We start from the raw sequence: 13,133 nt of genomic DNA, 5'->3' as shown, positions 1-13,133 counted from the left end.
CTGACTTCAGATCATACTACAAAGCTACAGTCATCAAGACAATATGGTACTAGCACAAAAACAGAATTATAGACCAATAGAACAAGATAGAAAACCCAGAAATAAGCCCATGCACCTATGGGTACCTTACTTTTAACAAAGGAGGCAAGAATATACAATGGGACAAAGACAGCCTCTTCAATAAATGGTGCTGGGAAAACTGGACAGCTACATGTAAAAGAATGAAATTAGAATGCTTCCTAACACCATACACAAAGATAAACTCAAAATGGATTAAAGACCTAAATGTGATACCAGAAACTATAAAACTCTTAGAGGAAAACATAGCCAGAACACTCAATGACATAAATCAAAGCAAGATCCTCTATGACCCACCTCCTGAAGTAAAGGACATAAAAACAAAAGTAAACCAGTGGGACCTGATTAAACTTAAAAGCTTTTGCACAGCAAAGCAAACTATAAGCGAGGTGAAAAACAACCCTCAGAATGGAGAAAATAATAGCAAATGAAACAACTGACAAAAGATTAATTTCCAAATATACAAGCAGCTCATACAACCCAACACTAGGAAAACAAACAACCCAATCAAAAAGTGGGGAAGAGACCTAAACAGACATTTCTCCAAAGAAGACATACAGAAGGCTCACAAACACATGAAAAGATGCTCCACATCACTCATTATTCAGTTCAGTTCAGTCAGTCAGTCGTGTCTGACTCTTTGCGACCCCATGAATTGCAGTACGCCAGGCCTCCCTGTCCATCACCAACTCCTGGAGTTCATTCAAACTCACATCCATCGAGTCAGGGATGCCATCCAGCCATCTCATCCTCTGTCGTCCCTTTCTCCCTCTGCCCCCAATCCCTACCAGCATGAGAGTCTTTTCCAATGGGTTACTTCTCATGAGGTGGCCAAAGTACTGGAGTTTCAGCTTTAGCATCATTCCTTCCAAAGAACACCCAGGACTGATCTCCTTCAGAATGGACGGTTTAGATCTTCTTGCAGTCCAAGGGACTCTCAAGAGTCTTCTCCAACACCACAGTTCAAAAGCATCAATTCTTCGGTGCTCAGCTTTCTTCACAGTCCAACTCTCACATCCATACATGACTACTGCAAAAACCATAGCCTTGACTAGAAAGACATTTGTTGGCAAAGTAATGTCTCTGCTTTTGAATATACTATCTAGGTTGGTCATAACTTTCCTTCCAAGGAGTAAGCGTCTTTTAATTTCATGGCAGCAATCATCATCTGCAGTGATTTTGGAGCCCAGAAAAATGAAGTCTGCCACTGTTTCCACTGTTTCCCCATCTATTTCACAGAGAAATGCAAACCACATTCTGAACTCACACCAGTCAGAATGGCCATCATCAAAAAGTCAACAAACAATAAATGCTGGAGAGGGTGTGGAGAAAAGGGAATGCTCTTGCACTGTTGGTGGGAATGTAAATTGATATAACCACTGTGGAAGATGGTATGGAGATTCTTTAAAAAGCTAGGAATAAAACTGCCATATGACCCAGTAATCCCACTCCTAGGCATATACCCTGAGGAAACCAAAATTGAAAGAGACACATGTATCCCATTGTTCATTGCAGCACTATTTACAATAGCTAGAACATGGAAGTAACCTAGATTTCCATTGAAGGATAAGTTGAGAAAGAATTTGTGGTATATATACACAATGGAATATTACTCAGTCATAAAAGGAACGCATTTGAGTCAGTTCTAACCAGGTGGTTGAACCTAGAACCTATTATACAGAATGAAGTGAGTGAGAAAGAGAAAGATAAATACCATATTCTAAAATATATATACAGAATCTAGAAAAATGGTACTGAAGCATTTACTTACAGGGCAACAGTGGAGAAACAGACATAGAGAATAGACTTATGGACATGGGGAGAGGGGAGGAGAGGGTGAGATGTATGGAAAGAGTAACATGGAAACTTACATTACCATATGTAAAATAGATAGCCAATGGGAATTTGCTGCATGGCTCAAATATTAATATTAGAGTAGGACATGACTGAGTGACTGAACTGAACTGAAGTGAATATTAAAACCTATTGTATTTCATCTTCTGTACAAATCATTAGTGATTTCCCCTCAAACAGGGGCTCTGTATCAACCTAGAAGGGTGGGATGAGGAGGGAGATGGGAGGGAGGTTCAAAAGGGAGGGGAAATATGTATACCTATGGCTGATTCATGTTAAAGTTTGACAGAAAACAGCAAAATTCTGTAAAGGAATTATCCTTCAATACAAAATAAATTAATTTAAAAAATTAAATGAGTAATCGTTTTAATTAAAAAAAACAATGAATATTTTCTCTTAAATTCACCTACTTTCTCATTCTGAAATGAAGCTTTTACAGTCATTATCTACTGTATGATTTCAATCCCACATTTCTCTCCTAAAAGGAGAAAAAGAAGGCAAAATTCAACTTAGAACAGTTAGCCACATATAGAGGAACTACATGCAGCTGATCCAGGTTGGACAAAGGGAAACTAGATGATGATGATGACAGAAAACACTCCTATGTTTCTTACTACCTGCTATGTACTTAGAGCATTTAGGATATGCCAGGCCCTGTTCTAAGTGACATATAACTATGTACATTCATATAAACGCATTGAATTCTCACAGAAACCATATGAGCTAGATACTATTATACATATTTTTAGAAGAGGAGACTAGAAGAGGTAAATAATTTTCTCAAGATGACATAGGTCTTGTGTAGGAGAGATTAAAACAAGGCAGCATGTCTCCACTTACATAGACTATCTGGCACCCATTTAGTTCTTCTGGAAGGGGAAATCACTAATGATTTGTACAGAAGATGAAATACAATAGGTTTTTAATATTAAGTAGAATGAATAAGTTTTGCTATTATCCCATTATACCAAGTTTTAAAATACTGAGCTTGATCTGATCATGACATCAAATTTGCTTTGCTCTTTTGGTTAGGCTAAAATAGTGAAATCCAGAACTGTATCTTGTCTCTGCCAAACTTCACTATTCTTTTACTCCTATGCTGTACTCTTTATATCCACAAGCCTCATTTCATTTATTCTATAGACCTTAAGCATTCCGATTCATAAGCATGGATTAGGACTTTTTCCAACTTTCTACTTCATTTAGTATATATGTACAAAATTCACTAGAGCCAATAATATTTAGTTACAGCTACCACTATTTAATGCAAAAAGTTAATGCCTGTGCTAAAAATAATTAATTTTACATTCTGAGCCCATAGACTTCCCTATCAGCACATAAATAGAGTCATCACATAAGCATAGCTGGAACCATAGCTCTGGATGTGAGTTTGCATTCTGCTGGCCATGAACATATCCTCAAACAGTCCAGCATATTCCCCACTCCAATAATTATTCACATACACTTCTTCCATTAATTTGGCCCTTTCTGCTCCATAATGCCAGTTCAAAAAATATATATGTGATTCATATATCAGTTAAGAGCACTATGCTCTGAAAATTAGTCTACAGTCTCATCACAACTTTAGGGAGATGTAATTTTCTCTGAATTTTGAAAGAAGACACTCTATGCTGCCCACCTTGATGCTTTTTGAGTGAGAGTTGTCTGCTTCACTAGAGTAATTACTGAACAAGGCTGAATTTCTGTTTTGTTTTCAAGCCATTTCCCCCCTTCCTACTAACCATCTGTTTCTTTGAACTCTTTTTCACACACTTTAAACAAAACCCACTGAAACGTCTCCACAAAACTATCAATGTCAGTACTTGACCTGGTTTCTCCAATTTTCCATGAGAAAATTCAAGAATAAAATATTATTTCTCTATTCTTAAAGATTTTTCATAGATATAGGATGGAAAGTAATCATATACCAGGCAATCTAAAAGCATTATTTGTAAAGAAATATTTCTGCAAAGAAAGCAAAAAATGATTAATATTGGTTGTCCTCAGGGAAGAGAAGTGGGGAGAGGACTTGTGCACATCTTTTCATGTGCTTCTTTGCTATCTGTAGATAATCTTTGATAAAGCATCTGTGCATACACTTTGGCCATTAATTGGGTAGGTAGTTTTCTTATTTGTAGCATTTTTGAGAGACTGTCATATATTCTGGATACAAGCCCATTATCATTAATGTACTTTGCAAACAGTTTCTCCTAGTCTGTAACTTGTCTTCTGAAAAACAGAAGTTCTTAATTTTATGAGCCAGAATCTATCAATTTGTTCCTTTAATGGACCATGTTTTTTGGTGTCATACCTAACAACTCTTTGCCTAACTCAGGGTCACAAATAATTTCCCTTATGTTTTCTTGTAGAAGTTTTATAATTTTACACTTAAGCCAATGATTCATTTTGAACTAATATTCATATATTGTATGAGATATAGATCCAAGTTCATGTAATTTTTTTGTACATGCATTTCCAATTTTTGAAAAGAATGTACCTTTTGGACAGAAGAGTACAAAATGGACAGAAAATACAACACAGTACTTTTGCATCTATGGGGCTATTTATCCACCCTCTACTTAATTGTCTTGATCTCAATATTGCACTGTCTTGCGACCCCACGGACTGTAGCCTGCCAGGCTCCTCTGTCCATGGGACTCTCCAGGCAAGAATACTGGAGTGAGTTGCCAGTATTTCCTTCTCCAGGGGATCTTCCTGACCCAGGAATTGAACCCAGGTCTCTGGCATGGCAGGAAGATTCTTACCGACTAAGCTACAAGGGAAACCCCTGTCTTTATTACTGCACCTTTATAATAAGTCTTCATGAGAGTTATACATCATGAGAAACATTGGGCTGGAGGAAGCACCAGCTGTAATCAAGACTGCTGGGAGAAATATCAAAAACCTCAGATATGCAGATGACACCACCCTTAAGGCAAAAAGTGAAGAAGAACTAAAGAGCCTCTTGAGGCAAGTGAAAGAGGAGAGTGAAAAAGTTGGCTTAAAGCTCAACGTTCAGAAAACAAAGATCATGGTATCCAGTCCCATCACTTCATGGGAAATAGATGGGGAAGCAGTGGAAACAGTGAGAGACTATTTTGGGGGGCTCCAAAATCACTGCAGATGGTGACTACAGCCATGAAATTAAAAGACACTTACTTCTTGGAAGAAAAGATATGACCGACCTAGACAGCATATTAAAAAGCAGAGACATTACTTTGCCAACAAAAGCCCATCTAGTCAAGGCTATTGTTTTTCCAGTAGTCGTGTATGGATGTGAGAGTTGGACTATAAAGAAAGCTGAGCGCCAAAGTATTGATACTTTTGAACTGTGTTGTTGGAGAAGACTCTTGAGAGTCCCTTGGACTGCATGGAGATCCAACCAGTCCATCATAAAGGAAATCAATCTTGAATATTCATTGGAAGGACTGATGAAGCTGAAACTCCAATACTTTGACCACCTGATGCAAAGAGCTGACTCATTTGAAAAGACCCTGATGCTGGAAAAGATTGAAGGCAGGAGGAGAAGGGGACGACAGAAGATGAGACGGTTGGATGGCATCACCGACTCAATGGACATGAGTTTGAGTGTACTCCAGGAGTTGGTGATGGACAGGGAGGCCTGGCGTGCTGCAGTCCATGGGATCACAAAGAATCAGACACGACTGAGCGACTGAACTGAACTGAATAATAAGTCTTAAAGTCAGGGAGTGTAAGTCAGGCAAAACTCTGTCTTTTTATTCAAAGCTGTTTAGGCTATTTGGGTCCTTTGAATTTCCATTTAAATTTTAGAGTCATCTTAGTCAATTTCGACAAGAAAGGCTTGGTGGCGCTATGATTGGCAATGTGCTAAATGCCTAGATCAGTTGGGGATGAACTGACATCTTAACAATACTGTGTTTGCTGATCCATGAACACAGTATACATCTCTCCATTTATTTACATCTTTAAGAGTCTTTGGATTCCCTAAGTTCTCTCAGCAAGTTTTCTGTTTTCAGTATATAAGTCTTACATGTCTCTTGTCAGGTTTCTCCATAAGTATTTGATATTTTTAATGCAGTTATAAATGGTATTATATAAGTATATAGAAATGCAATCAATTTTTGATAAATTGACTGTGAGTCTTGAAACCTTACTAAGCTTATTGATTAATTTGAGTAGCTTTTAAATAAATAAGGATTTTCAATGGAGACAACCATGTTTTACTTCACCCTTTCTAATCTGCATGCATTTTCTTTCTTTTTTGTTCTTGCTGCACTGGCTAGAATCTCTAATACAATGTTGAATACACGTGCCAAGAGGACATCCTTGACTTGTTCTTGATCCTAAGGGGAAAACATTCCATTTTTCACCCTTAAATATGATGTTAGCTATAGGTTTTTCATAGATGCCCTTTACCAAGTTGGGGACATCCCCTTCTATTCCTAGTATACTGAGTTTTGTTTTGTTTTATTTTTTTTAATTAGTGTACTGACTTTCTCTAGTTGCAGCGAGTGGGGACTACTCTTAGCTGCAGTGCATGGGCTTCGCATTGCGATGGCTTCTTGTTGCTGAGCACAGGCTCCAGGTGAGCAGGCCTTAGTGGTTGAGGCACACCGGCTCTAGAGCATGGGCTCAGGAGTTGTGGCACATGGTCTTAGCTGCTCTGGGGCATGTGGAATCCTCCCAGACTAGAAACTGAACCCATTTCCCTACATTGACAGGCAGATTCCTATCTACTGTACCACCAGGGAAGCCCCTAACAACACTTAATACATTGTGTTTTCATTTTCATCTAGTTCAAAATACTTTTTAAATTTCCCTTTCGATTTATTCTTTAATGCATGGGTTATCTAGATGTGTGTTATTCAGTTTTCAGTTACTTAGGGATTTTGAAATTACCTTTCTATTGGTTTCTAACTCAGTTCTACTGTGGCTAGAGAACGTGGTTTGTATAACTTGAATGTCTTAATACTTATTGAGATGTATATATATTTTTTACTTTATTTTACTTTACAATGCTATATTGGTTTTGAGATACATCAACATGAATCCACCACGGGTGTACATGAGTTCCCAGTCCTGAACCTCCCTCCCCATACCATCTCTCTGGGTCATCCCAGTGCACCAGCCCCAAGCATCTTGTATCCTGCATCGAACCTAGACTGATTGAGATGTATTTTTACGGGCAAGATTATAGTCTGCTTTGTAAAAGTTCTGTGTGCACTTAAAAGGAAAGGAATGTGTATTCTACTGTTATTTAGTGGAGTGTTCTATAAAAGCCAATTAGGCCAACTTGCTTAATAGTGTTGATCAGATCTTATGTATCTTTATTGATTTTCTGTCCACTTTTCTATCAATTACTTAGAGTATTGTTGAAATCTCCAATTATAAATGTTGACTTCTCTAATTCTTGCAGTTTTAAACAGTTGATTATCTTTTTATTTTTTAATTTTTATTTTTACTTTATTTTACTTTACAATACTGTATTGGTTTTGCCATACATTGACATAAGAGATCCAAATAATAAGAAAAACATTTATTGCTTCCTGAATTCTGCTTCATGTATTTTGAAGCTCTATTATCACATGCATAAGCACTAAGGATTAGTTTGGATTCTTCAGATTAGTGTTAGCATGGTGCACTATGTTTTTTTTTGCTTTTTTTTTTTTTGTAGAAATTGACTAAGAGGATTCTAAAATTTGTATGGAAATTCAAAGTTTTTTTTAAAAAATCCTTTTTATTTTGTATTGAGGTATACCTGATTAACCATCCTGTGATAGTTTCAAGTGAACGGCAGAGGGACTCAGCCATACATATACATGTATCCATTCTCCCCCAAACTCCCCTCCCATCCAAGCTGCCACGTAATGAGCAGAGTTCCATGTGCTCTACAGTAGGCCCTTACTGATCATTTATTTTAAATAGAATAGTGTGTACCTGTCCATACTGAACTCCCTAAATATCCCTTTCCCCTGGCAAAGCCTGGTACATGTTTTTGCCATCCTTCTACTTTTAACCTAATCTTGTCTTTATATTTAAAGTGGATTTCTTGCTTTTTTTACCCACTTGAAAATCTATTTTCCACTTACATATAATAAGATTACAGATGCGGTTGTGTTTAAATCTACCATATGGCTATTGGTTTTCTATTTGTTCTATCAATTCCTTGGCCTTTCCCCCTTTATTTCTGTCTTATTTTGAATTAATTATTCTTTATGCTTCCATTTTATATTCTTTGTTATGTTTAAGAGCTTTAATACTTCCTTGTTTTATTTTAGTGGTTGTTTTAGGGTTTATAGTGTTGATATCATTCGCTTATTACAATTTAACGTCGTGCCATTATGCCATCTTATGTATAATTCGAGAACCTTACAACAACATACTTCCATGCCCCTCCCACGTTTTGTGCTATTGTTGTCATATATTTAAATCTGAGTATATTATAAGTGGCATGATTCATTGATATTCTAATTTTAAACAGCTGATGATCTTTTAAAGAGATCCAAACAATGAGAACAATACTTATAGTTACCCATGTAGTTACCATTTCTGATGCTCTTCATTCCTTTGTGTAGATGTAGATTTCCATCTGGTATCATTTGCCTTCTGTCTTAAGGAACTCTTTTGGTAGTGCAGGTCAGCACAGAAAACAGCAAAATTCTGTAAAGCAATCATCCTTCAATACAAAAATATATTTTCCAAAAGAGTATCAGATGCTGCAGAGAAGTCGTTTGTGAAAAGAAGAGTGGGTGAGGCAAACTTCATTTGTGTCTCATTTTAAGAAATTGCCACAGCCACCTCAACCTTCAGCAAAAACCATCCTGATCAACCAGTAGCCATCATCATCAAGGCAAGACCCTCCATCAGCAAAATGATTACGACTCACCTAAGACTCAGATGATGGTTAGCCTCATTTAGGCATAAGTGCTGTGCTGTGCTCAGTCGTGTTTGACTCTTTGCAACACTATGAACTGTAACCTGCCAGGCTCCTCCGTACATGCGATGTTCCAGGCAAGAACACTGGAGAGGGTTACCATTTCCTCCTCCAGAGGATCTTCCTGACCCAGGGATCGACACGCCGTCTTTCGGGTCTCCTCTGCTGGCAGGTGGATTCTTTACCATTCAGCCACCTGTGGAGCACTGAAAGAATAAAGTTTTTTAATTAATTAATTTACATTGTTTTTAAGATACAGTGCTGTTGAACACTTAGTAGACTACAATATGATATAAAGGTTACTTTTACATGCATTGGGAAACCAAAAATTTGTGTCTCACTGTATTGCAATATTCACTTTGTTGTGGTGGTGTGCCATGCCCACAATATCCCTGAGGTATGCCTGTACTAGTTGTTGCAATAAGAGGCTTGAGAGTGTGTACAATAAGTTACACTTGAGACTGACCACAGTTTGGTGAGGAAGTCCCCCACCTGGAAGAGTTAAGACCAACTGTAACACTGTCGAGGCAGCTGTCTTTAAACCTACTTCAGGGTACTTTGCATGCAATAACTTCTTCAGTTCCTCCTCACTGACTGGCAGTAAAGTGGAGGACCGTTTATTGACCATACAATTTGATCAACATTTCCACTCCTGATTCCAGAGACTTCTCTCAGATCTCCTGAATTTGCCTCTGTGCGTTTTCTATCATTCCTGTAGCAAACTGCCATAAACTCGTTGGCTTAAAACCACAGAAAATGTTAGTCTTGTAGTTCTGAAGACCTAAATGGCTCCCATTGGGCTAAAGTCAAGATGTTGGCAGGTATGGGTCCGTTTATTTATTTATTTATTTTATTAATTTTGTCTGTGCTGGGTGTTCATTGGTGTGTAGGCTTTTCTCTAGTTTTAGCGAGCAGGGGCGTCTCTTCGTTGTTGTGTGCGGACTTACTGTGGAGGCTTCTTCTGTTGCCAAAACAGGCTCTAGGTGTGTGGGCTTCCGTAGTTGAGGCATAGGGTCTAATATTTTCTCCTCCGTGAAAGCTAACAAGTTGGCTGGCCGTGGTGTTATGGCTGCTGTTGGAGAACATGAGACTCCTGGGTCAGAGACAAAGACTTGAACACCCACAGCGTTAGTGGCAGTGAGAGTATCAACATTTCCACGAGTTCCCTAAGCCTCAGTCCCCACAGGGTGTTGCAGAAGACCAGATAAATCCTGCGTGTGCAGTAGGCTCCATTACAGGAGAAGCACTCCTAGCTTATGGGACTTGAGTCTTTGCCCGATCCTTGCCTTGAGGAAGAAATGTCTTGAGCATAATTTCCAGTATAACTTGCCCTTTGCTCTGGAGAGGGAGACTCTATCTTTTGAGGCTGTTCACTATAGAAATATTCAAAAAGAGTGTTTGGAAAAAAGGCAATCTTCAGTCTGCTTGAAAGATACACAGAAATATGAGATTTGTGGAGAATAGTCTCCCAATAATCTCTCAAGTCCTTTTTAATCCAGAACTGATATAATGGGCTCTTGAATGTGAAGTCAAGTGGGCCTTAGAAAGCATCACTATGAACAAAGCTAGTGGAGGTGATGGAATTCCAGTGGAGCTATTTCAAATCCTGAAAGATGATGCTGTGAAAGTGTTGCACTCAATATGCCAGCAAATTTGGAAAACTCAGCAGTGGCCACAGGACTGGAAAAGGTCAGTTTTCACTCCAATCCCAAAGAAACACAATGCCAAAGAATGCTCAAACTACCGAACAATTGCACTCATCTCACATGCTAGCAAAGTAATGCTCAAAATTCTCCAAGCCAGGCCTCAGCAATATGTGAACCGTGAACTTCCTGATGTTCAAGCTGGTTTTAGAAAAGGCAGAGGAACCAGAGATCAAATTGCCAACATCCGCTGGATCATGGAAAAAGCAAGAGAGTTCCAGAAAAACATTTATTTCTGCTTTATTGACTATGCCAAAGCCTTTGACTGTGTGGATCACAAGAAACTGTGGAATATTCTTCAAGAGATGGGAATACCAGACTACCTGTCCTGCCTCTTGAGAAATCTGTATGCAGGTCAGGAAGCAACAGTTAGAACTGGACATGGAACAACAGACTGGTCCCCAATAGGAAAAGGAGTACATCAAGGCTGGATATTGTCACCCTGCTTATTTAACTTATATGCAGAGTACATCATGAGAAACGCTGGACTGGAAGAAACACAAGCTGGAATCAAGATTGCCGGGAGAAATATCAATAACCTCAGATATGCAGATGACACCACCCTTATGGCAGAAAGTGAAGAGGAACTAAAAAGCCTCTTGATGAAAGTGAGAGTGGAGAATGAAAAAGTTGGCTTAAAGCCCAACATTCAGAAAACAAAGATCATGGCATCCAGTCCCATCACTTCATGGGAAATAGATGGGGAAACAGTGGAAACAGTGTCAGACTTTATTTTGGGGGGCTCCAAAATCACTGCAGATGGTGACTGCAGCCATGAAATTAAAAGACGCTTACTCCTTGGAAGAAAAGTTATGACCAACCTAGATAGCATATTCAAAAGCAGAGACATTACTTTGCCGACTAAGGTCCGTCTAGTCAAGGCTATGGTTTTTCCAGTGGTCATGTATGGATGTGGAGTTGGACTGTGAAGAAAGTTGAGCACCGAAGAATTGATGTTTTTGAACTGTGGTGTTGGAGAAGACTCTTGAGAGTCCCTTGGACTGCAAGGAGATCCAACCAGTCCATTCTGAAGGAGACCTGCCCTGGGATTTCTTTGGAAGGAGTGATACTGAAGCTGAAATTCCAATACTTTGGCCAAATCATGCAAAGAGTTGACTCCTTGGAAAAGACTCTGATGCTGGGAGGGATTCGGGGCAGGAGGAGAAGGGGACGACAGAGGATGAGATGACTGGATGGCATCACTGACTCGGTGGACGTGAGTCTGATTGAACTCCGGGAGTTGGTGATAGACAGGGAGGCCTGGCGTGCTGTGATTCATGGGGTCGCAAAGAGTCGGACACAACTGAGCAACTGAACTGAACTGATTCTGTTTCATTAATATCTGTGTCCGTACTTACATCCATACCACACTATCTGAATTATTGTAGCGTTACAGTAAGTCCTAACATTTCATAATAGAAATCCTCCGTGCTAATCCCTGCTTTGTTTATTCTAGTTCCTTTGCATAGCAATATAAATTTCTAACATCTCTGTTTCAGTTTTCACCAAAAAGTCGACAAAGAACTGGTTGTACAAGTAGAAGACAAATGAGTAAAGTGATATAAAAGTTCAACAACACTCAATCAAGTTGACTTATATATTAGAGAACACTGCACCCATCCTTCTGAACATACATTCTCTCTGGGGACACATGAAACATTCTTCTAGATAGACCATGTGTTGAAATCAGACAGAGTACGTTTTCCGACAACTATGGAATTAAGTTAAAATTGACCCAGAAAGAAGGCATCAAGAGAAAATGCCTGTATTTTTGAAGACTAAATGAAAGCAGCAGTAGAGGGAGCTATTGAGAAAAAAAAGTGTAGATGCTGGGTTTTCTTGCTGGTCCAATGGTTAAGAGTCTGCTTGTCAAGGCAGGGGCCGCTGGTTCAAGTGACCCTGCGCGTTAAAACTACTGAGGCTGCACTCTCGAGCCCGGGAGCCAAACTGCTGAGCCTGCGCTCCCCAACCACTGAAGCCTGTGTGCTCCAGAGCCTGTGTTCTGCAACGAGAGAAGCCACTGCAATGAGACGCCCTCGCACCACACCTAGACGGTAGCCCCTGCTTGCCACAACTAGAGAAAGCCCACGCACAGGAACAAAGCCCCAGCACAGACAAAGATATATACATAGATAAATTTTAATAAAGTATACGTGCCTCTTTCAAAAAGGAATAAAACACAAATTTCCCATGAACATGAGCAACAAAGTAGAACAAACTTCAAATCCTGGACAAAATTATTATTTTCCCCCCTTTCAATCACACATTTATTTATTTATTATTGGAGTATAGATGGTTTGCACTGCTGTGTTAGTTTCTGCTCTACAGCAAACTGAGTCAGGTATGCACACTACTATGTATAAAATAGATAGCAAATAAAAATTATTATTTTCAAAAATGAAAGACTGTTATGTACAATGGGTGGCAGAAATTTATGACAAGATATTTTTATTTTATACATTACATGTAAGTAGGCCTTTAAAGGCATAGCCTATGGGGCATTATGAGCTTCCCTGGTGGCTCAGAGGTTAAAGCATCTGCCTCCAATGCAGGAGACCCAGGTTCGATCCCTGGGTCGGGAA

General features: G+C 39.1%; 1 non-coding gene across 1 annotated transcript; it reads left to right on the top strand.

Moving 5' to 3' along the window:
* The first annotated feature begins 13,061 nt into the window (after nucleotides 1–13,061).
* TRNAW-CCA (transfer RNA tryptophan (anticodon CCA)) lies at nucleotides 13,062–13,133 on the top strand. Its single transcript has one exon. It is a non-coding gene; the product is annotated as a tRNA-Trp (tRNA).

The sequence above is a fragment of the Budorcas taxicolor genome, chromosome X (assembly GCF_023091745.1).
Source record: "Budorcas taxicolor isolate Tak-1 chromosome X, Takin1.1, whole genome shotgun sequence".
Lineage (NCBI taxonomy): Eukaryota > Metazoa > Chordata > Mammalia > Artiodactyla > Bovidae > Budorcas > Budorcas taxicolor.
The sequence above is the reverse complement of the archived record's forward strand: the minus strand, read 5'-3'. Positions and strand labels throughout refer to the sequence as shown.